Raw genomic sequence first — 23487 nt, forward strand, 5'->3', positions numbered from 1 at the left:
CAGACTTCTTTTCATCTCTACAGTTGTCTCTTCCCTTATCCTCACTTTCTCTCCTTCCCTACCCCCCACTACTTTCTCTCTCCTTTCTCTCCTCCCCTAATGTATTGCTGATTGTTTGATATAATGTTTACTTGTTGATCTTTTTCTGGTATATTGTTGAACCACATTGTTGCACTTCCTTTCGTCTCTCCTGTCATCTCCTCCCGCATCCTCCCCCTATTTATGTCTCTCCTTCCCTCCTCTCGCTATGTATTGAGACTGAACTATTTTGTCTTATGCCCGATGGAGCTACTTGGTTTAGCTATAGGGGAGATGGGCCGTGGATTCCCTCCTTGGTCGTCACCTACCTGTCGTATCGTGATTGGAATAACGACAGACACAGATGTATATATTTGAGGAGCTTTATTCCTGGCTTCCACTCTTGCCCCTGTCCCTACTCTAACTGCCCCTTTCCTGTGTTCGCCCTTCCCCTTCCTCCAACCCCTTGACTCCGCCCATCCCATCTACTAGACTGCTCACATTTCTACATCTCCCCCTTTGTTAACAAAACAGTACAACTAGAATGTTTATATTTCTTCGATTAGTCTTTTAGGCTTGCGAATGTCCCTTCTAGGTCGGAGATCCACTCCATTGTCTATGACCAAAGGTGCCTGTTGGTGATCAGGCCTCTGTATTGGTTCCACTTGGCTAAACCCTGCTGCACCTTGGTGATCATGGACTCTGTCAAGAGCCTCTTTCATGGCTGGGGTACATTTCTGAAAATGGGATACATTCCGAGTGACTCGCCGATTCTCAGATTCTGCAGTAATCATAGTACCTTTCTGTCGAGTGATAGTCAAGGGTTCATCTTTAAATCTGCAGTCTGTCTTTTTTGATTGTCCTTGTTTGACTACTACACAGTCTCCAGTTTCCAGAGAGGGAGACTTTGCCCTCCTCCTAGCATCTGCATACACCTTCATCTTGGTCTTGTTGGATTTATTTATTTATTTATTTATTTATTTTATTTATTATAACACTTGTAAAGCGCGAACAAAGGCCCTTAGGCATCTCGGCGCTAGATAACTGATATGTTTTTCCCATAAAGACGCTAAAAAAAAACTGCAAGGGGACATCAGATGTTAAAAAGCCAGGTTTTAACGCTTTTTCGGAAAGACCAGAGGGAGGAGCTGGTCCTTATCGATTGAGGGAGTGTGTTCCACAGTCTTGGTGCAGCCACCAGAAATCGTCTGTCACCCCAGTTGACAGTTCTAGTGCGGGGGACCACCAGATCAAGGGAGCTAGAGGATCGCAGTGTTCTAGACGGACAGTAGGGGATTAAGTTCTGGGTGAAGAACGCTGGTCCAGCGTTATGTAAGGCCTTGTATATCAAACACAATGCCTTAAACTTTATCCTCTTTTTCACCGGGAGCCAGTGAAGTTGTCTTATGGTTGGTGAGACCGGTTGAAATTTCGGAATACGCCCTAGTAGCCTTGCCGCTGCGTTCTGAATAGCCTGCATTTTGGCAAGCACTCTCTCCTGAGCACCTAGAAACAAGGCGTTACAATAATCTAGGGTGGAGAGGACCAGAGCGCTCACCAAGGTTTTAGCAAGATGTTCAGGCAGAAAGGGCATAATTTTCTTAATGAGCCGAAGTTTGTAAAAGGCAGAGGAGGAGATCTGGTTGGCATGAGGTAGGAAATTCAAACGGTTGTCAAACATGACACCCAGGTTCCTGACCTTGTCAACCGGGTCTGGAGGCTGGCCCATAGACGAAGGCCACCATGAAGAAGACCACTCTGGGGAAAGATTGCCGAAAACTACCACTTCAGATTTCTCAGAATTTAGTTTCAAGCAGTTGTGGGCCATCCAACTGCTAATTGCCTGCATGCCCTGAGTAAGCATGTTGGCTCTTTGTGGCCCATCGTTCTTGACAGCTAGGACCAATTGGGTATCATCAGCGTAGGACGTCAGGCTCATCCCGTGTGCCCTGATGACTTTGGCAAGGTCCGACACATAAATATTAAAGAGTGTCGGACTGAGGGATGAGCCCTGAGGAACTCCACAAGGTAATGACAAGGGAGAGGATTCAAAAGGTCCCACAGTGACAATCTGGGTCCTATTAGCCAGGAAAGAGGCAATAAGATTTTTGGCATTGCCTCGGATGCCCATTTTCTCGACACGGTCGACCAGGATAACATGGTCGACCATGTCGAAGGCTGCCGATAGGTCCAATAGGATCAGGATGGCCGAACCTCCTGCATCCCGGATGGATCTAATATCATCCGCCGCTTTGACCAGAGCGGTCTCAGTTCCATGATATCGGCGAAAGCCAAACTGCGATTCATCCAGCTTTTTATTCTCCTCGATAAAGAAGGAGAGTTGGGTATTCATGGTTTTTTCCGCTATTTTCGCCAGTAGTGGCAAGCTGGCAATAGGCCGATAACTTTTAAGTTCTTCTTTATCTAGGGTGGGTTTCTTAAGGAGAGGTTTTATAATTGTTCTCTTGAGGATGTCCGGAAAGATACCCGTAGAGAACATGGAATTACAAATCTCTGTTATGGATGTAAAAACTACATCCATGATGGGCCGCATAACCTTCAACGGGCACGGGTCCAAAGCCGACCCTGATTTAATGGAGGATATAGTGTCTAGTACCTGTGGGCCTGTAACCTCACTGAACTGGTGAAAAGCAGGTCCATCTAGCTGAACAAAGGCGTCGTGGGAGCTAATGGTAGTATTTGCAAAGATTTGATAAATGTCGTCAACCTTGCTAAAAAAAAACTTAGACAAAGCATCACAGATCATTTGAGACGGGGGGGGAGTAAGATCAACAGAAGAGCCGGCAAGCTGTTTGGTGGTTTCGTATAGACATTTATTGGAGTTTTGTGCAGATTCAATTTTGTGACAATAGTACATTTTCTTGGCTTCTATAATGAGATTTTTGTATGAGGCCACTGACTCTTTGTACAGGACTTTTGACTCCTGAGAGTAGTCTTTCCTCCAGTGTCTCTCTCTGTTACGGCACTGTTGTTTTTGTTTGCGTAAATCGTCCGTGTACCATGGGGCCGAAGGGGTGGATCTGTTCCGTGAGCGTTGCTTAACGGGAACCAGATCCTTGGCTGCTAAACTGACCCAGTTGTTAAATTGGGAAGTAGCAGTATTAGGGTCGGTAGATAGCAGGGGAGTGGTAGCTGTAAGGAGATTTTTAAACCTACATTCATCCATATCCTCCCAAGCCAGATATGATTGACGAGGGGTGCAATTCGATTGATTGGATGGAGGGTCACGTATTTGTAACGATGTCAGAATAAGATGGTGGTCAGACCAAGTTAACGGGAGTATTTGTGTAGCTTGAAAACCTGTAGCATTGGTAAAGATGCCGTCTAACATGTGACCTCCATCATGCGTGGGGGCATGAACCAGGGGGGCAAGGCCAAATGTAGATAGATCAGCTAATAATGTTGCTGAGTCAGAGTTATCAAGGTCGTCAAAATGGAAATTAAAATCACCCAAAATGGTGAAAGGGTTATCTAGTGCAGATACTTCCAGAGTCGACCTAAATGCATCGATAAAATCAATTCTTGGCCCTGGGGGGCGATAGAGGAGGATCCCTCTAAAAGTGTAGGATGGAGACATTTTAATAGCAAACTCAATGGCTTCACAAAAAATCTGTGGGATAATAGTAAACCTTACAGTGTAAGTGTCACGGGCAATAATGGCGATACCACCTCCCTTTTTCTTGATTTGCCTATCTAGTCTGTGGGTGGTGTATCCCAACGGAACAGCTATGACTAAGTCCGGATCGGAAGCTTGGCCCATCCATGTTTCGGTCATAAATAAAAGGTCAATTTTATAATCTTGGATCAAGTCATGAATATCCTGGCTGTGTTTGCCCAGCGAGCGGACATTCGTAAGGGCTATAACATGGGGTTTCAGAATGTGAGGCTTGCTATCCGAAGGTTTAGAGGGGATCATATTATGACAGCTAGGACAGTATGTGACTGTGCTGGTGGACAAGGTAATAGGGTGAAAAATCGAACAGGTTCGATTGCTCAACGGGCGGAGACGCTGGAGCTGAGCGGCGGAGTAAATAATGCGGTGAGGCGAGTTAAGTGAACCAGGGGGGGTGGCCCTAGGCCCGGGCCAGGCGCGGACGGGCGCAGACGGGCTTGCCTTAGGCGCGCCTTCGGCGCGCCATCGGCGCACCCGCTGCGCCCGCCCGCTGCGCGGTCGGGTAGGTCCTTTGTTTATATACATAGAGATGGTGACGGAGGAGGGTGGGAGGGGCGCCGAGGTCTCGGTTCAGCCTTCCCTTCCCAAGATGGCCCCTGAAATTGTGCCTGGGGTTTCCCAGCGCCTGGCTAAGTCGGCGTGGTACCAGTAAATAAGCCTCGGCGGCGAAGTAGTCTCGTCTCGAGGTGAGCACAGAGTATAAAATCACACTGTTTAAAATATGGTACAGTATTTAAAAAAGAAATATTTCAGACACGATTATTAATCAATCAGCTGATAGAATGGGGCAAGGTACAGGGAACACAAAGTGCCTCCGGCTTTCCGCCTCAGAGGAATAACAATAACAGAATCACTGGGAACAGGGAGGACTCGCCCTTAAGTAACCACGGAGGGCGGGAGGGGCGCCGAGGTCTCGGTTCAGCCTTCCCTTCCCAAGATGGCCCCTGAAATTGTGCCTGGGGTTTCCCAGCGCCTGGCTAAGTCGGCGTGGTACCAGTAAATAAGCCTCGGCGGCGAAGTAGTCTCGTCTCGAGGTGAGCACAGAGTATAAAATCACACTGTTTAAAATATGGTACAGTATTTAAAAAAGAAATATTTCAGACACGATTATTAATCAATCAGCTGATAGAATGGGGCAAGGTACAGGGAACACAAAGTGCCTCCGGCTTTCCGCCTCAGAGGAATAACAATTACAGAATCACTGGGAACAGGGAGGACTCGCCCTTAAGTAACCACGGAGGGCGGGAGGGGCGCCGAGGTCTCGGTTCAGCCTTCCCTTCCCAAGATGGCCCCTGAAATTGTGCCTGGGGTTTCCCAGCGCCTGGCTAAGTCGGCGTGGTACCAGTAAATAAGCCTCGGCGGCGAAGTAGTCTCGTCTCGAGGTGAGCACAGAGTATAAAATCACACTGTTTAAAATATGGTACAGTATTTAAAAAAGAAATATTTCAGACACGATTATTAATCAATCAGCTGATAGAATGGGGCAAGGTACAGGGAACACAAAGTGCCTCCGGCTTTCCGCCTCAGAGGAATAACAATAACAGAATCACACGGAGGGCGGGAGGGGCGCCGAGGTCTCGGTTCAGCCTTCCCTTCCCAATATGGCCCCTGAAATTGTGCCTGGGGTTTCCCAGCGCCTGGCTAAGTCGGCGTGGTACCAGTAAATAAGCCTCGGCGGCGAAGTAGTCTCGTCTCGAGGTGAGCACAGAGTATAAAATCACACTGTTTAAAATATGGTACAGTATTTAAAAAAGAAATATTTCAGACACGATTATTAATCAATCAGCTGATAGAATGGGGCAAGGTTCAGGGAACACAAAGTGCCTGTACACTTGATCAGTCGCCACTAGTTCCTGATGGATGCGTGTTGGAGACACCGGTCGTAGTGCCCCTTCCCAGGTTGGGATCCTTGTCCGGATGGGTCGCCCCAGCATGAGTGTTGCAGGGCACTTTCCAGTAGTGGCATGAGGTGTTGTCCGATAGGCCCTTAGGACCTCGTTGAGAGCCTCTTGAAAATCTTTCTTTTCCACAGTGGCTTGTTGAAATGTCCTCTTTAGAGTGGCCATAAACCGTTCAAGTTTTAAGTTCCTTAGGAACGCCCCAGGCAGCAAACACCTCATCCAATACAGCAATCGTGCTAGACGCATTTGTGGAAGACACGAACTGAGCTATTGGAAACCTTGAGTACTCATCCATGATAGCCACCACATATTTGCCTGACTGCAGAGGTCCATAGAAGTCCATGGCAAGTTCCTGCCACACCCCACTGGGCAGTTTGGTCATTTGAAGGGGAGCTGGGGGATCACCTGGCCTCACCAGTTGACATTGGGGACAATCCTTCAAAGTTAATTCCACCATTTGGTCGAGTAATGGAAACCACACACGCTCCCGGAGCGCTCTTTTTGTTGCCACAACTCCTCGATGACCCTCATGCGCTAAGTTGACAACACCTTGACGTAATTGCCTCGGGATGACAATCCGATGATCTCTCAGTAGGAGCCCCTCTGAGGTGGCAGATAGTTCTTCGTTCATGTTCTTGAAGGCTTGCATTTCCTGCCGACTTTGCGGATCACCCTGGTCATCTTCACTATCATGTCTCCCGCGATGTGTGCGCAGTCGTCGCAATACTTTCTGGAGAAGGGCATCTTGAGCCGTGGCTTCTTGAATGGCTTCCAAAGGGACTGCCGATGGTCGGGCTACCCCTACTACAAAGTGTATATATTCGTCTGCTATTGACGGAGACGAAACCTGTGATGGCTGAGGGTGTCGAGACATGTAATCCGTGGGATTCTCCCCTTTCCCGGGTTTATGGACAATTGTGTAGGTATATTCCTGCAGGCGTAAACCCCACCTCTCAATGCGAGGAGGCATCTTTGCTCTGGGATTGCCAAAGAAGGTAACAAGCGCCTGGTGATCTGTAACCATGGTGAAATGTTTGCCGTAAATGCACACATGAAAGTGCTCGCAGGCCCACACGACCGCAAGGCTTTCCTTCTCCGGCTGGGAGTAAGCCTTCTCGGTATCCGACAGGCTGCGACTGGCATAGGCCACAATGTGTCTTCGATCAGTGTCATTATCATATTGTGCCAGGATGGCACCCAGTCCCACTGGACTGGCGTCCACCGTGATCTCCGTCTTTCTCCTGGGGTGAAAAAATGCTAAATTGTCCGCAGACTCCACCGCCTGCTTAATTTCTCTGAATGCCTGTTCACACTGGGTGCTCCACACAAATGGTTGTCCTTGTTTAGTGAGGACACGGAGGGGGTGGCTGATAGTAGCATAGTCTTTAATATATCTGGCGCAATAACTGGCCATTCCCAGAAATGATCGAATGTCACTGACATCTTGGGGGCATTTAGTGGTATTGAGCGCACTTACTTTGTCAGGATCGGGTTTCATCCCGTCACCTGAGAACACATGCCCAAAAAACTTGAGAGTGGATTGATGAAATTCACACTTGTCCTTATTTAGGGTTAAGTTGGCTTCAAGTAAAGCGTGGCACACTCGATCCAACGCTGTGTCGTGTTCTTGTGTGTTCGATCCATATACTAGAATATCATCACTGTAGTTCAGTGAGTTGGGTATGTGTCTGATTGTTTGTCGAATGATCTCCTGAAATATTTCCGCCGCAGAGGAGACACCAAAACTTAATCTTTGTACCGAAACAGACCCAGATGAGTGGCAAAGGTCGTTATGTACCTTGATTTTTCATGTAATTCTAACTGATGGTATCCCTCATTTAAGTCAAGTTTGGAGAATACCTTGGCTCCATTCAGTGCTGCAATCATGTCACCCAGGTGGGGTCCGGGGTGACGCTCTCTTTCTATCGCTGTGTTGGGAAGTCTCATGTCCACACACAAGCGTACTTTGTCAGGGGTGCCCTTATTTGGAACTATAACAACTGGTGACACCCATGGTGTGGGACTCTCTGTTTTTTCGATGATGTCTGCCAGCAGCAGTTCCTGGATTTCGTCCTCCACTGCTTGCTGCAGATGAAACGGTACTCTCCTGGGATGTTGAGCCACCGGGCACACCTGGTCATTGATGTGCAGGCATATTAGACACTTGTTCATCTTTCCCAATCCGGTGAATAATTTGGGGAATTTGCGGACTACATCCGGGTTGTCATTGACTCGGTACAGAAATTCCACCAGTCGTAGACGCTCAGCTGTCGGCAAACTGAGCAGGCAATCGGCCTCGGGGCCCTCGATAACATGGATGTACGCCGACACTGAAGTAGATTCATGCTTGAGTGTTGTTGCAAATTTGCCCAGGCACGGAAGGGGTTTTTTTGACATCCAGGTGAACACCCTTACATGTGCCGGACTCAGGAGGGGTGGTGGTTTCATCTTATTATATTTAGTTACAGGCATGTAATTCAGGGACGCTCCGCTGTCTAATACGAATTTGGTTGCATGCGTCCCTACTTTAATGTCTAGTGGAGGATACTTCTTGAGTTGGTCCGGGTCAGCCACCATGCAAATGTATTCATCAGTATATACTGACTCTTGTGACATTGACCTTGATCTACTCGACGGCGACCGCTTCAGTGACCGTCTGGTCCATTGAGATCTGCGCGATTCCCTGCTAGAGTGTGACGAACCAGAGGGCGATATTGCTCTGTCCTGTACAGCTTTCACATGATGTCTCTTGTTTTCTGGGTGTTGTGACTTCGTCGGCTCACTTTTTCTCTCTTTGTTGTAGATCCCGCACATTGCCTCAAAATGATTGTGTCGTCCACATTTTCGGCATTGTTGGCCCATGGCTGGACATACAGCATCATGCGGGAAATCGTATCCACACCTGTAGCATTTCCGAGAGCGCTCTGGTATTCTGGTACGATATGAGTTCTTGTCCCTCCTTCCGGACTCATAATGTCTACGACCCTTTTGGTGATGACGAGAGGTTGGTCGCGACCTTCTTGACTGGTCTTTTGATTTCTTCTGAGTGTTGCTGTTTTGTGTCCAGTATGCGTGTTCTTTTCTGTCACTGCGCCCTGTCTCCATGTCTTTAGCGTGCTCCTCTGCTTGATCATGAACTCTCATCATTTCCTCTATCTCGTCAAGATTGTGACTCTTTCTCAGTAACCTCCTGCGAAGTGTCTCTGAATGGCAACCCCTGATGACTCTGAGTCAGATGGCATCTTCTGTCGAGAAAGTGTCAAAATTACAGTACTGAGACAGTCGTCTCAGTCTGGATAAGAACGTGCTCATCATCTCTTCTTTGTCTTGACGGGCTTGATGGAACACATGCCTCTCATAGTCCACATTTCTTTTGTGCACAAACTTCCTGTTCAGCGCATCGTGCACCTTGACATAAGTTCCTTGATCATCGGTCGGCAATTCTTTAATCACTTTGCATATCTCTTTGCCAACTAGGTTGCGTAATGCAATCAGCTTGTCTCTATCGCCCGTGACTTTAGATCCTTCAAGATAGTCTTCCAACTCTTCCAGCCACTCCTGCCATCTGGGACCCATACTTCCGCCCGCCACTAAAGTCAGTGCTTCTGGGGGGCGCAGATGCGAAACTCCAGGCACTACAGGGACAGCCGCCGCCGCACCGCCACCGGCCCCGTGCGGGGAGGTCGACATTGTGGAACTGTCGTCTCACTATCACTTCCTTATGCTCGGCAGGATCTGTTTGCAATGTCCAAAATTTGTTTTGCAACTTACAACGCTGGTGTTGGCAACTTCCAATGCTTGTTTTGCAACTTCCTATGCTTGTTTTGCAACTTCCAATGCTTGTTTTGCAACTTCCAAAGCTTGTTTGCAATGCTTGTTTTGCAACTGTCAATGCTTGTTTTGCAACTTTCAATGCTTGTCTTGCACTTCCAATGCTTGTTTTGCAACTTCCAATGCTTGTTTTGCAAATTCCAATGCTTGTTTGCAATGCTTGTTTTGCAACTTTCAATGCTTGTTTTGCAACTTTCAATGCTTGTCTTGCAACTTCCAATGCTTGTTTTGCAATTTCCAATGCTTGTTGTGCAACTTCCAATGTTTGTTTTTCAATTTCCACTGCTGCCTGACTTCAAGATGGCCACTTGTAATTTTCACAGGGGATCTGTCCTTATGGCTGCCTGACTTCAAGATGGCCGCCGTCACTGAAATCTCGGTTCACACGAGATTTTCACTTTGCTTATTCCAAACCGGGCTGAATCAAACAGGACTCACCAACAGCCGGTCTTCGAGGCGGCAGTGCCTCTCCAGATCCCTACGCTGATTCCAGCGCTGCCACGTTCAGGTGAGGTCGAGGTGGGCTCTCGTCTTGTTACTCCGGGCCACACGCTCACTCGGCGACAGCTCGCCAACCCTCACGCATCGGGGGTGAGATCTCGATGCCGGCGCCAAAGTCCGTTTTCACTGGCGCTCACACGCACAAACCACCGGGGAATATCTTGGGATGCCAGGCAGCATCAGTGCTACACTCTCATGCGCTGGAGCACCCGGCAGAATCGGGGTGAGCTCCCGACCACTCCACATGCAGCACGTTCCAACTCACACGCATCAGGGGTGAGCCACGTTTTTGGCGCAACCGGGCATACCTCGTCCAGACGCCCCAGCGCTTGTTGATCGCCGCTCTCGCTGAGCTCTACACAGCAGTCAGACTGTGGAGCAGGGGCAGTCACCGCTGGCCTCTCGATCTGGGCGGCGGTCTCGTTTTTTTTTTCAACAGCGTCTTCTTTTCTCTCTTCACGCTGCACGGGACAGGACACTCCTTCAGGGTTCTGTGGGAGGTAGCTACACCTATCCCACCCTCGTCGCCAGTTGTCGTATCGTGATTGGAATAACGACAGACACAGATGTATATATTTGAGGAGCTTTATTCCTGGCTTCCACTCTTGTCCCTTTCCCTACTCTAACTGCCCCTTTCCTGTGTTCGCCCTTCCCCTTCCTCCAACCCCTTGACTCCGCCCATCCCATCTACTAGACTGCTCACATTTCTACACTACCCAGTCGTTTTTTAGACAGACTTCTTTTTGTCTCTCCTTATTGTCTCTTCCCTTATCCTCCCTTTCTCACCTCCCCTGGCCCCTCGACTACTTTTCTCTCTCCTTTAACTGCTTCAGCGCTACCGCGTTTACCTGCTGTGCGCTGAGAAAGGAGTAAATGGCTTGTTTGTGACAAAGCCAGCTCGTCATGAGCGCAGGGCAGGTAACGCCCATGACGAGCTGGCTTTGTCATTAGCGTCGAAGTGGTTAACTCTCCTCTCCTAATTGTATTGCCTATTTTTTTGGAAGTATTGTGTAATTGTTGAACTTTCTCTGTTACATTGTTGATTCTCATGTAAAGCGCTCTGATACCTTCGGGTCTAGCCAGCGCTATATAAACTGATTAAATGAAAAAAATAAAATTCTTTGTGTTAGTTCATTAGTATTTTCATTGCTTCCAGTGATTCTTTTTCATGATATATTTTCAGAAATACTATCCCAAAGTAGCAGCTTCCGTACCACCATGCAGGCAACTGATAGTAAGCATTATTTCCACACACTTAGTAAACCCCAGGAAATTCTGGATCTGTTCCCCCTTTCAGTCTCCAATCTCCCAATATTAGGAAGTTATGTTCACATTCACTGGAACCAATAAATATGTTATTATAATCTGTCTTTAATCTATGGAGGCAGGTTTTCCCTTTCTTCACAAAGTCTAGGGACATCGCAGCATGAGCTCTGCCAGCTGTATAAATTCCCTCTTTCTCAGCCCATGGAGGTACATGGGTTTTCTGTTCAGCGTCTTTCTTTTTGTTTCCTTTCTTCAACTATATTCAAAAACACTTTCTCTTCTTCACGTAATATACATGCTAAATTATTTTTGTGTGCCTTTACATTATCTATTGACTTTATTGTTAGAAAATTCACCCATAAACTGTGCATCTGGACTACTAAGTATTGGATTCATCTTCTTTCGAATAGGAAGTTCTGAAAATGCTTCATCTAAGTTTGAATAATAATACGGAAGTGTTCCTGTTCTATAAAACAGACTTGCTAGTACACTACATGAAATACCATATGTTGATGGTATGTAACTCCTTCTGATACTGAAGCTGGTAATTTCATACAGACGTAACAATCACTAAGCTCGATTGTATCTACATACTGAAATAATAAAAAGTGAAAACGTTTAAAGATGTATCATTGTCTAATACTGTTTGATGCAAATCTATCTCATCTGCTGCTTATAATTCTACTCTATCTCCTTTCATGGTAGCTGTTTTCTCATTAGTATCTGTATCATTCTTCTTGTTTGTTAGAATGAAATAAGGAACTGCTACTGTTAAAAATAGCCATACTGAGATCACTAATAAAATGCTACATATTCAAGCTCTACAGCATCTTCGTTTAAAACTTCGTTTTGGTCGCTCAGTAACTTTGTTTTTAGCCATTTTATTTCAAGAAGATTTCTCTTCTTTTCCTTTCTTCAGAATTCTCAGTCTTGGAATTCTTCGAGTGTTTTTAACAATCGACTGTTTAGACTGAGTTTGACTAGTAACCTCATTCACCTGCTCAGGTCTTTTGTCTGTTTTTCTCAGATACAATCTCAATCTTTTGACTCCACCTGGCCAATTGTTACCTTTTCTGACCCTTTTAATTTGAACTGCACTTTCACCCTCTCCGTCTTTTTCTAAAGTTTTTTTATTTTCAGGGTGTCTAGGCACAATCCGTTCTTCTTCTTCCGAATCACTCTATACCTGTTCCTGTTCAGGTCTTGTTTCATCCACCTGAACTTGTTCTTCTTCCTCTATCTGATCCTGTTCGTGTCTTATTTCAAATTGATTTCCTTCTTCTGCCCAAACTTGTTGTTCTTCTCCTAACTTGTCCTGTTCAGGTCTTACTGCAATTGACTCTTCTGCTGCCTGGACGTGTTCTTCTATTCCTGTCTGTCCCTGCTCAGTTCTTTGGTTAGGTCTCTTTGCCTGAGTATGTTCTTCTTTCCCTGTCTGGTCCTGCTCAGGGTTTCGGGTAGCTCTGTTCACTTCTTCCTGAGCATGTTCTTCTACACCTATCTGATCCTGTCTACTTTCCTGTCTCTCTAATCTTGTTCTTCTTCTTATTTGAAAGCGCACTGACTCTGCCCTGAGCGGACCTCTCCCTCTGGATCTTTTGTGCTGGGATGTTCTTCTGCTGACTCTGGTCCACTTGCCAACTGCTCGCCGGACCTGCTTCGCGGGTCCCGCATCGCCGAGGAAGACAGCGGGGGAACTGTACTTTGTGGCCGCTTGTGACAGCTGGGGAGTCTTGGGGCTTTGCAGCAGGGCTGCGAGCGGTACTGCAGGGACTCTATCACCCAGGAGTCCCTGCTTGGCCAATTCGTACCACCTGGCCCGCTCTCCCTGCTTGCCCCGCCCCCTGCGCACAGGTCACTTTGAAAAACTCCTCTGATCCTCGCTACTGCGGGATTGAAAGCGCACTGACTCTGCCCTGAGCGGACCTCTCCCTCTGGATCTTTTGTGCTGGGCTGTTCTTCTGCTGACTCTGGTCCACTTGCCAACTGCTCGCCGGACCCGCTTCGCGGGTCCCGCATCGCCGAGGAAGACAGCGGGGGAACTGTACTTTGTGGCGGCTTGTGACAGCTGGGGAGTCTTGGGGCTTTGCAGCAGGGTTGCGAGCATTACTGCAGGGACTCTATCTCCCAGGAGTCCCTGCTTGGCCAATTCGTACCACCTCGCCCGCTCTCCCTGCTTGCCCCGCCCCCTGCGCACAGGTCACTTTGAAAAACTCCTCTGACCCTCGCTACTGCGGGATTGAAAGCACACTGACTCTGCCCTGAGCGGACCTCTCCCTCTGGATAGTTTGTGCTGGGCTGTTCTTCTGCTGACTCTGGTCCACTTGCCAACTGCTCGCCGGACCCGCTTCGGGGGTCCCGCATCGCTGAGGAAGACAGCGGGGGAACTGTACTTTGTGGCGGCTTGTGACAGCTGGGGAGTCTTGGGGCTTTGCAGCAGGGCTGCGAGCGGGACTGCAGGGACTCTATCTCCCAGGAGTCCCTGCTTGGCCAATTTGTACCACCTGGCCCGCTCTCTCTGCTTGCCCCGCCACCTGCGCACAGGTCACTTTGAAAATCTCCCCTGACCCTCGCTACTGCGGGATTGAAAGCGCACTGACTCTGCCCTGAGCGGACCTCTCCCTCTGGATCTTTTGTGCTGGGCTGTTCTTCTGCTGACTCTGGTCCACTTGCCAATTGCTCGCCGGACCCGCTTCGCCGAGGAAGACAGCGGGGAAACTGTACTTTGTGGCGGCTTGTGACAGCTGGGGAGTCTTGGGGCTTTGCAGCAGGGCTGCGAGCAGGACTGCAGGGACTCTATCTCCCAGGAGTCCCTGCTTGGCCAATTCGTACCACCTGGCCCGCTCTCTCTGCTTGCCCCGCCCCCTGCGCACAGGTCACTTTGAAAAACTCCCCTGACCCTCGCTACTGCGGGATTGAAAGCGCACTAACTCTGCCCTGAGCGGACCTCTCCCTCTGGATCTTTTGTGCTGGGCTGTTCTTCTGCTGACTCTGGTCCACTTGCCAACTGCTTGCCGGACCCGCTTCGCGGGTCCCGCATCGCCGAGGAAGACGATTCAGAAAAGGGGGTGGTGATGGACAGAGTATCTAAATTAAGCAGAACACTCCTACCCAGTCAACAGATCAGGGCTTGATCCATCACCGTTTTTTAGCTCACTGCACCATCCGAGTTCAGAACCTGGCTACATGCAAATTAGGATTCAAGCAAGCCGGGCCGAAGACGGCTGTAATGCCAGAAACCGGTCCCCGGAAGCTTGTTTCCTTTCCAGTGAAGAATTGGCTTGGTAGTTTGGTCTGCCCTGTTCTCATGATGCACTGGGCCAGGGAGAGACTAATTTGCATATAGCCAGGTTCTGAACTGGGACGGTGCAGTGAGCTAAAAAACGGTGATGGATCAAGCCCTGATCTGTTGACTGGGTAGGAGTGTTCTGATTACCTAAGATACTCTGTCCATCACCACCCCCTTTTTGAAATATGTTGGCCACCACAAGTGTGGAAGGGTATGCTCAGACATGAGTCCCTTGCTCACTGCACCATCAGGATTCAAGCAAGCCGGGCCGAAGACGGCTGTAATGCCAGAAACCGGTCCCCGGAAGCTTGTTTCCTTTCCAGTGAAGAATTGGCTTGGTAGTTTGGTCTGCCCTGTTCCAATGATGCACTGGGCCAGGGACAGACTACTTTGCATATAACCAGGTTCTGAACTGGGATGGTGCAGTGAGCTAAAAAACGGTGATGGATCAAGCCCTGATCTGTTGACTGGGTAGGAGTGTTCTGATTAACTCAGATACTCTGTCCATCACCACCCCCTTTTTGAAATATTTTGGCCACCACAAGTGTGGAAGGGTATGCTCAGACATGAGTCCCTTGCTCACTGCACCATCAGGATTCAAGCAAGCCGGGCCGAAGACGGCTGTAATGCCAGAAACCGGTCCCTGGAAGCTTGTTTCCTTTCCAGAGAAGAATTGGCTTGGTAGTTTGGTCTGCCCCGTTCCCATGATGCACTGGGCCAGGGACAGACTAATTTGCATATAGCCAGGTTCTGAACTGGGATGGTGCAGTGAGCTAAAAAACGATGATGGATCAAGCCCTGATCTGTTGACTGGGTAGGAGTGTTCTGATTAACTCAGATACTCTGTCCATCACCACCCCCTTTTTGAAATATTTTGGCCACCGCAAGTGTGGAAGGGTATGCTCAGACATGAGTCCCTTGCTCACTGCACCATCAGGATTCAAGCAAGCCGGGCCGAAGACAGCTGTAATGCCAGAAACCGGTCCCCGGAAGCTTGTTTCCTTTCCAGTGAAGAATTGGCTTGGTAGTTTGGTCTGCCCTGTTCCCATGATGCATTGGGCCAGGGACAGACTAATTTGCATATAGCCAGGTTCTGAACTGGGATGGTGCAGTGAGCTAAAAAACGGTGATGGATCAAGCCCTGATCTGTTGACTGGGTAGGAGTGTTCTGATTAACTCAGATACTCTGTCCATCACCACCCCCTTTTTGAAATATTTTGGCCACCACAAGTGTGGAAGGGTATGCTCAGACATGAGTCCATTGCTCACTGCACCATGAGGATTCAAGCAAGCCGGGCCGAAGACGGCTGTAATGCCAGAAACCGGTCCCCGGAAGCTTGTTTCCTTTCCAGTGAAGAATTGGCTTGGTAGTTTGGTCTGCCCTGTTCCCATGATGCACTGGGCCAGGGACAGACTAATTTGCATATAGCCAGGTTCTGAACTGGGATGGTGCAGTGAGCTAAAAAACGGTGATGGATCAAGCCCTGATCTGTTGACTGGGTAGGAGTGTTCTGATTAACTCAGATACTCTGTCCATCACCACCCCCTTTTTGAAATATTTTGGCCACCACAAGTGTGGAAGGGTATGCTCAGACATGAGTCCCTTGCTCACTGAACCATCAGGATTCAAGCAAGCCGGGCCGAAGACGGCTGTAATGCCAGAAACCGGTCCCCGGAAGCTTGTTTCCTTTCTAGTGAAGAATTGGCTTGGTAGTTTGGTCTGCCCTGTTCCCATGATGCACTGGTCCAGGGACAGACTAGTTTGCATATAGCCAGGTTCTGAACTGGGATGGTGCAGTGAGCTAAAAAACGGTGATGGATCAAGCCCTGATCTGTTGACTGGGTAGGAGTGTTCTGATTAACTCAGATACTCTGTCCATCACCACCCCCCTTTTTGAAATATTTTGGCCACCACAAGTGTGGAAGGGTATGCTCAGACATGAGTCCCTTGCTCACTGCACCATCAGGATTCAAGCAAGCCAGGCTGAAGACGGCTGTAATGCCAGAAACTGGTCCCCGGAAGCTTGTTTCCTTTCCAGTGAAGAATTGGCTTGGTAGTTTGGTCTGCCCTGTTCCCATGATGCACTGGGCCAGGGACAGACTAATTTGCATATAGCCAGGTTCTGAACTGGGATGGTGCAGTGAGCTAAAAAACGGTGATGGATCAAGCCCTGATCTGTTGACTGGGTAGGAGTGTTCTGATTAACTCAGATACTCTGTCCATCACCACCCCCTTTTTGAAATATTTTGGCCACCACAAGTGTGGAAGGGTATGCTCAGACATGAGTCCCTTGCTCACTGCACCATCAGGATTCAAGCAAGCCGGGCCGAAGACGGCTTAAATGCCAGAAACCGGTCCCCGGAAGCTTGTTTCCTTTCCAGTGAAGAATTGGCTTGGTAGTTTGGTCTGCCCTGTTCCCATGATGCATGCACTGGGCCAGGGACAGACTAATTTGAATATAGCCAGGTTCTAAACTGGGATGGTGCAGTGAGCTAAAAAACGTGATGGATCATGCCCTGATCTGTTGACTGGGTAGGAGTGTTCTGATTAACTCAGATACTCTGTCCATCACCACCCCCTTTTTGAAATATTTTGGCCACCACAAGTGTGGAAGGGTATGCTCAGACATGAGTCCCTTGCTCACTGCACCATCAGGATTCAAGCAAGCCGGGCCGAAGACGGCTGTAATGCCAGAAACCGGTCCCCGGAAGCTTGTTTCCTTTCTAGTGAAGAATTGGCTTGGTAGTTTGGTCTGCCCTGTTCCCATGATGCACTGGGCCAGGGACAGACTAATTTGCATATAGCCAGGTTCTGAACTGGGATGGTGCAGTGAGCTAAAAAACAGTGATGGATCAAGCCCTGATCTGTTGACTGGGTAGGAGTGTTCTGATTAACTCAGATACCCTGTCCATCACCACCCCCTTTTTGAAATATTTTGGCCACCACAAGTGTGGAAGGGTATGCTCAGACATGAGTCCCTTGCTCACTGCACCATCAGGATTCAAGCAAGCCCGGCCGAAGACGGCTGTAATGCCAGAAACCGATCCCCGGAAGCTTGTTTCCTTTCCAGTGAAGAATTGGCTTGGTAGTTTGGTCTGCCCTGTTCCCATGATGCACTGGGCCAGGGACAGACTAATTTGCATATAGCCAGGTTCTGAACTGGGATGGTGCAGTGAGCTAAAAAACGGTGATGGATCAAGCCCTGATCTGTTGACTGGGTAGGAGTGTTCTGATTAACTCAGATACTCTGTCCATCACCACCCCCTTTTTGAAATATTTTGGCCACCACAAGTGTGGAAGGGTATGCTCAGACATGAGTCCCTTGCTCACTGCACCATCAGGATTCAAGCAAGCCGGGCCGAAGACGGCTGTAATGCCAGAAACCGGTCCCCGGAAGCTTGTTTCCTTTCCAGTGAAGAATTGGCTTGGTAGTTTGGTCTGCCCTGTTCCCATGATGCACTGGGCCAGGGACAGACTAATTTGCATATAGCCAGGTTCTAAACTGGGATGGTGCAGTGAGCTAAAAAACGGTGATGGATCAAGCCCTGATCTGTTGACTGGGTAGGAGTGTTCTGAATAACTCAGATACTCTGTCCATCACCACCCCCTTTTTGAAATATTTTGGCCACCACAAGTGTGGAAGGGTATGCTCAGACATGAGTCCCTTGCTCACTGCACCATCAGGATTCAAGCAAGCCGGGCCGAAGACGGCTGTAATGCCAGAAACCGGTCCCCGGAAGCTTGTTTCCTTTCCAGTGAAGAATTGGCTTGGTAGTTTGGTCTGCCCTGTTCCCATGATGCATGCACTGGGCCAGGGACAGACTAATTTGCATATAGCCAGGTTCTGAACTGGGATGGTGCAGTGAGCTAAAAAACGGTGATGGATCAAGCCCTGATCTGTTGACTGGGTAGGAGTGTTCTGATTAACTCAGATACTCTGTCCATCACCACCCCCTTTTTGAAATATTCTGGCCACCACAAGTGTGGAAGGGTATGCTCAGACATGAGTCCCTTGCTCACTGCACCATCAGGATTCAAGCAAGCTGGGCCGAAGACGGCTGTAATGCCAGAAACCGGTCCCTGGAAGCTTGTTTCCTTTCCAGAGAAGAATTGGCTTGGTAGTTTGGTCTGCCCCGTTCCCATGATGCACTGGGCCAGGGACAGACTAATTTGCATATAGCCAGGTTCTGAACTGGGATGGTGCAGTGAGCTAAAAAACGGTGATGGATCAAGCCCTGATCTGTTGACTGGGTAGGAGTGTTCTGATTAACTCAGATACTCTGTCCATCACCACCACCCCCTTTTTGAAATATTTTGGCCACCACAAGTGTGGAAGGGTATGCTCAGACATGAGTCCATTGCTCACTGCACCATCAGGATTCAAGCAAGCCGGGCCGAAGACGGCTGTAATGCCAGAAACCGGTACCCGGAAGCTTGTTTCCTTTCCAGTGAAGAATTGGCTTGGTAGTTTGGTCTGCCCTGTTCCCATGATGCACTGGGCCAGGGACAGACTAATTTGCATATAGCCAGGTTCTGAACTGGGATGGTGCAGTGAGCTAAAAAACGGTGATGGATCAAGCCCTGATCTGTTGACTGGGTAGGAGTGTTCTGATTAACTCAGATACTCTGTCCATCACCACCCCCTTTTTGAAATATTTTGGCCACCACAAGTGTGGTAGGGTATGCTCAGACATGAGTCCCTTGCTCACTGAACCATCAGGATTCAAGCAAGCCGGGCCGAAGACGGCTGTAATGCCAGAAACCGGTCCCCGGAAGCTTGTTTCCTTTCCAGTGAAGAATTGGCTTGGTAGTTTGGTCTGCCCTGTTCCCATGATGCACTGGGCCAGGGACAGACTAATTTGCATATAGCCAGGTTCTGAACTGGGATGGTGCAGTGAGCTAAAAAACTGTGATGGATCAAGCCCTGATCTGTTGACTGGGTAGGAGTGTTCTGATTAACTCAGATACTCTGTCCATCACCACCCCCTTTTTGAAATATTTTGGCCACCACAAGTGTGGAAGGGTATGCTAAGACATAAGTCCCTTGCTCACTGCACCATCAGGATTCAAGCAAGCCGGGCCGAAGACAGCTGTAATGCCCGAAACCGGTCCCCGGAAGCTTGTTTCCTTTCCAGTGAAGAATTGGCTTGGTAGTTTGGTCTGCCCTGTTCCTATGATGCACTGGACCAGGGACAGACTAATTTGCATATAGCCAGGTTCTGAACTGGGATGGTGCAGTGAGCTAAAAAACGGTGATGGATCAAGCCCTGATCTGTTGACTGGGTAGGAGTGTTCTGATTAACTCAGATACTCTGTCCATCACCACCCCCTTTTTGAAATATTTTGGCCACCACAAGTGTGGAAGGGTATGCTCAGACATGAGTCCCTTTCTCACTGCACCATCAGGATTCAAGCAAGCCGGGCCGAAGACGGCTGTAATGCCAAAAACCGGTCCCCGGAAGCTTGTTTCCTTTCCAGTGAAGAATTGGCTTGGTAGTTTGGTCTGCTCTGTTCCCATGATGCACTGGGCCAGGGACAGACTAATTTGCGTATAGCCAGGTTCTGAACTGGGATGGTGCAGTGAGCTAAAAAACGGTGATGGATCAAGCCCTGATCTGTTGACTGGGTAGGAGTGTTCTGATTAACTCAGATACTCTGTCCATCACCACCCCCTTTTTGAAATATTTTGGCCACCACAAGTGTGGAAGGGTATGCTCAGACATGAGTCCCTTGCTCACTGCACCATCAGGATTCAAGCAAGCCGGGCCGAAGACGGCTGTAATGCCAGAAACCGGTCCCCGGAAGCTTGTTTCCTTTCCAGTGAAGAATTGGCTTGGTAGTTTGGTCTGCCCTGTTCCCATGATGCACTGGGCCAGGGACAGACTAATTTGCATATAGCCAGGTTCTGAACTGGGATGGTGCAGTGAGCTAAAAAACGGTGATGGATCAAGCCCTGATCTGTTGACTGGGTAGGAGTGTTAGGATTAACTCAGATACCCTGTCCATCACCACCCCCTTTTTGAAATATTTTGGCCACCACAAGTGTGGAAGGGTATGCTCAGACATGAGTCCCTTGCTCACTGCACCATCAGGATTCAAGCAAGCCGGGCCGAAGACGGCTGTAATGCCAGAAACCGGTCCCCGGAAGCTTGTTTCCTTTCCAGTGAAGAATTGGCTTGGTGGTTTGGTCTGCCCTGTTCCCATGATGCACTGGGCCAGGGACAGACTAATTTGCATATAGCCAGGTTCTGAACTGGGATGGTGCAGTGAGCTAAAAAACGGTGATGGATCAAGCCCTGATCTGTTGACTGAGTAGGAGTGTTCTGATTACCTCAGATACTCTGTCCATCACAACCCCCTTTTTGAAATATTTTGGCCACCACAAGTGTGGAAGGGTATGCTCAGACATGAGTCCCTTGCTCACTGCACCATTAGGATTCAAGCAAGCCGGGCCGAAGACGGCTGTGATGCCAGAAACCGGTCCCCGGAAACTGGTTTCCTTTCCAGTGAAGAATTGGCTTGGTAATTTGGTCTGCCCTGTTCCCATGATGCACTGGGCCAGGGACAGACTAATTTGCATATAGCCAGGGTCTGAACTGGGATGGTGCAGTGAGCTAAAAAACGGTGATGGATCAAGCCCTGATCTGTTGACTGGGTAGGAGTGTTCTGATTAACTCAGATACTCTGTCCATCACCACCCCCTTTTTGAAATATTTTGGCCTCCACAAGTGTGGAAGGGTATGCTCAGACATGAGTCCCTTGCTCACTGCACCATCAGGATTCAAGCAAGCCAGGCCGAAGACGGCTGTAATTCCAGAAACCGGTCCCCGGAAGCTTGTTTCCTTTCCAGTGAAGAATTGGCTTGGTAGTTTGGTCTGCCCTGTTCCTATGATGCACTGGGCCAGGGACAGACTAATTTGCATATAGCCAGGTTCTGAACTGGGATGGTGCAGTGAGCTAAAAAACAGTGATGGATCAAGCCCTGATCTGTTGACTGGGTAGGAGTGTTCTGATTAACTCAGATACTCTGTCCATCACCACCCCCTTTTTGAAATATTTTGGCCACCACAAGTGTGAAAGGGTATGCTCAGTCATGAGTCCCTTGCTCACTGCACCATCAGGATTCAAGCAAGCCGTGCCGAAGACGGCTGTAATGCCAGAAACCGGTCCCCGGAAGCTTGTTTCTTTTACAGTGAAGAATTGGCTTGGTAGTTTGGTCTGCCCTGTTCCCATGATGCACTGGGCCAGGGACAGACTAATTTCCATATAGCCAGGTTCTGAACTGGGATGGTGCAGTGAGCTAAAAAACGGTGATGGATCAAGCCCTGATCTGTTGACTGGGTAGGAGTGTTCTGATTAACTCAGATACTCTGTCCATCACCACCTCCTTTTTGAAATATTTTGGCCACCACAAGTGTGGAAGGATATGCTCAGACATGAGTCCCTTGCTCACTGCACCATCAGGATTCAAGCAAGCCGGGCCGAAGACGGCTGTAATGCCAGAAACCGGTCCCCGGAAGCTTGTTTCCTTTCCAGTGAAGAATTGGCTTGGTAATTTGGTCTGCCCTGTTCCCATGATGCACTGGGCCAGGGACAGACTAATTTGCATATAGCCAGGTTCTGAACTGGGATGGTGCAGTGAGCTAAAAAACGGTGATGGATCAAGCCCTGATCTGTTGACTGGGTAGGAGTGTACTGATTAACTCAGATACTCTGTCCATCACCACCCCCTTTTTGAAATATTTTGGCCACCACAAGTGTGGAAGGGTATGCTTAGACATGAGTCCCTTGCTCACTGCACCATCAGGATTCAAGCAAGCCGGGCCGAAGACGGCTGTAATGCCAGAAACCGGTCTCCGGAAGCTTGTTTCCTTTCCAGTGAAGAATTGGCTTGGTAGTTTGGTCTGCCTTGTTCCCATGATGCACTGGGCCAGGGACAGACTAATTTGCATATAGCCAGGTTCTGAACTGGGATGGTGCAGTGAGCTAAAAAACGGTGATGGATCAAGCCCTGATCTGTTGACTGGGTAGGAGTATTCTGATTAACTCAGATACTCTGTCCATCACCACCCCCTTTTTGAAATATTTTCGCCGAGGAAGACAGCGGGGGAACTGTACTTTGTGGCCACTTGTGACAGCTGGGGAGTCTTGGGGCTTTGCAGCAGGGCTGCGAGCGATACTGCAGGGACTCTATCTCCCAGGAGTCCCTGCTTGGCCAATTCGTACCACCTGGCCCGCTCTCCCTGCTTGCCCCGCCCCTGCGCACAGGTCACTTTGAAAAACTCCCCTGACCCTCACTACTGCGGGATTGAAAGCGCACTGACTCTGCCCTGAGCGGACCTCTCCCTCTGGATCTTTTGTGCTGGGCTGTTCTTCTGCTGAGCGCCCTGGGGGAAGCCCGGGACAAGGGCGGGGCCGTCTGTGGCCGTCAGAGGCTGCAGGAGGCTGGGCTGGGCTGGGCCCATCCTCTAACTTTTTGTCCACGACTCCACCTTGCCCTTACGACTCCACACTAGTAAGCTGTTTTGGCGACTGACTTTTATTATCTTCTGCCATCTGGAAAATCTAAAAATTACTATTTGGGGGCTCTTTGTTAACTTGTTTTGGATTTGATTATCCCTCACTATTGACCTACAATTTAGACACCAGGATGTCTATATGTGTGGAGAATTCTTTACCCCCCTATTGTAGGGGTTTCCATACTTGGACCCCTAGATAAGTACTTTGCTAGGGCTACAAAGGAAATAGATAGGGAGATTGCGATGGCCGAGAAGCGTGCTGAGCGCCGCTTTTCTATCGAACTTCTTCAAAATAAGCCCCTAATTTTGGCCCAGAAAGAGTCACCAATTCCACAATTATGTAACAATACCTCATTGGCCACGGATGCAGACGCAGAGTTATTTAACACTGAAAACATCCCTTTAATCTTTCAAGTTAGGTCACCCCCTTTTCCTATCACGGAAATAAATGATGATATTACTTTCGA

The sequence above is a fragment of the Lissotriton helveticus genome, chromosome 3_1 (assembly GCF_964261635.1).
Source record: "Lissotriton helveticus chromosome 3_1, aLisHel1.1, whole genome shotgun sequence".
Lineage (NCBI taxonomy): Eukaryota > Metazoa > Chordata > Amphibia > Caudata > Salamandridae > Lissotriton > Lissotriton helveticus.